General features: G+C 41.4%; 1 pseudogene; it reads right to left on the bottom strand.

Annotated features, from left to right (window-relative positions):
* Positions 1 to 375: 375 nt before the first annotated feature.
* LOC129034639 (H/ACA ribonucleoprotein complex subunit 1-like) lies at positions 376 to 1,048 on the bottom strand (annotated as a pseudogene).
* Positions 1,049 to 2,351: the final 1,303 nt, after the last annotated feature.

Raw genomic sequence — 2,351 nt, forward strand, 5'->3', positions numbered from 1 at the left:
AGCTGAGATCGTGCCACTGCACTCCAGCCTGGGTGACAGAGCGAGACTCCGTCTCAAAAAATAAAAAAAATATATAAAATATAAATAAATAAATAAAAATTCAAATATGCTTCTAATGAAAACTGCTGTCCATTTATTAAGCACCCACAGAGTGCCAGGCACTGTACAAAACATTAGAAAGACTTGTTCATGCTCTTTTAGAGCAAAATTCACTATTCCATGGCACTTTGCATGATGCTGACATTTTAGATCCATTGTCATAAAATGACCAAGATCTTCAAGACTTGCTTGAGAAACAAGTTTCCAATCCATAGTAGAAACAGATCATGCAGGTTAATGCAGAAGGCAACTGGTGATGTCTGCCAACTGTTTCAGTTAACGTCCTCTCCCTCTGAAACCACCACCTCCTCTTCCTCCTCTGAAGCCCCCACCTCCACCTCCTCTTCCACCTCTAAAACCACCACTTCTGCCACCACCTCTGCCACCTCCCCTTCTTCTTCCTCTGCCTCCCCTGCCACCACATCTTGGAGGTCCTTTCTCACCTGGAGGTCGAGGTAAAAACCTCTGCAGTGGCAGCAGCTTATATGGGTCTATATAAAACTTCTAGAGTTTTTTAAAGGATGAAGCCTTCCCGTTTTCTGACATTTTAACGGAAAAATAAAAATCTCTAAGTTGTCCAAATATTTCATCCACTTTCCCAATTTGTTCTTTGTTTTCTAAGTAAACAGGAGCATTGAAATAAGGCACCTTATTTTCATCTGTAGTATGTTCACAAACTATGTCATCTTCACAGGGATGCAGGAACTCTCCTATTAAGACTACACGTTCTGGAGGTCCTTGGCTTTGGCCTTTGTTAAAGCCTCCGTGGCCGCCCCCTCGTCCAAATCCTCCGGTCGCCACCCCCTCGTCCAAATCCTCCCCTGTCGCCACCTCTCACATTTCCACTGCCTCCACCTCAGAAGCGGTTGCTGCTGCTGCCGCGGTTGAAACCGCCACCTCCACCACCACCTCAATCAAAGCCTCCACGACCTCTGCACGGAAAAGACATTCTCTTCCCAGCGCCCTGTGCACCTCTGGCCCTGGTCTTGAACACATACCCCTAGAGATCTTTCTGAACATATACTTAATCTCAACTAGCTTTAAATTCAGAAGTAGCAACTCCATAGCAATTCAACTTATTTCTACTTTATTAATCATACTGGTCACCTCCAAGAAGCTTCATTGCTATCATCCAGTTTAGACTGGAATGTCACAAATCTCTAGACTGAGTAGCATAATACTCACTATTCAAATAAAATCAAATTTTGTAATTTTATGACCCCTCCAAATACAAAAAGCAAACCCATGGATATTAGGTTAAGGTATAGAGACAAGTATTCCTACTACTATCTTTTAGGGCAGACATATCCCAGCCAGGATGATTGCAAAATGAAATGGAAATCACATGGTGGAAGGGGACTGGGGACTCACACAGATTGAATTTTCATTCCAACTCTTACATATACAAGCTGCATGACTCTGGGTAGATTGCATATTCTCTAAGAGTTTCAGTTTCCTCGTCTGTACAATGGATGTTAACACTTACATGTTACGGCTGACGTGAGGATAAAAGAGAACCAATACGGATGCATGGGCAGGGCCTGGTCCACAGAGCAGCTGGCATGAACAAATGGAAGCCCCCTTCCCATCTTGTCTTTGCTTGCACTACAAAATTGGGAATATGTGGGTATAAAAAGTAGTCTTACAAGAGACAGAATTGGAAACTTTTGCAAAAAGAGGTTGGTAGAGTGTCACATCTTGTGGCATGAGGAGTTGTTGGCATACACTTGAACTTTGTGCTGTGAGGTATTTGTGGAACTTCAATAGCTTTAAGAGAACAGTTTAGATGTCATCTTATTCACCTACCATAGAACTTCCTCTTGTTTTCAGAGATTTCTGGACAACACCTTTTACAGCTCTAATAATGCACTTCTCTCCCTATTGTTTGGACTATTCCAATAGATACAAAGTGGTATTTCACCAGCAGATGCTACTGCAGTTTATATGATGATTTCAAACTGAGAATCCCTTTAAGGTTATGCAGTAGGTTTTTTTTGGAAATAGGATGAAAGTACTTTAAGTCTAAAATCCTATGAAATAGGTTTACAGCATATAATTATTCGTTACAATGTCTATCATACTATCTTATATCCACATATGTATTGATTTTCTAATACATATGTATGAGAGTGAAAGTTATTGAGGGCAGAGACTGTGCCATATGTTCCCTGCACCCCGGTGCCTATCTCAGCACATGATATACAGTAGATGCTCAATAAATACTTTAACTTAAAAAATGCATGGGCCGGACA

This window comes from Pongo pygmaeus, chromosome 3, assembly GCF_028885625.2.
Source record: "Pongo pygmaeus isolate AG05252 chromosome 3, NHGRI_mPonPyg2-v2.0_pri, whole genome shotgun sequence".
NCBI lineage: Eukaryota > Metazoa > Chordata > Mammalia > Primates > Hominidae > Pongo > Pongo pygmaeus.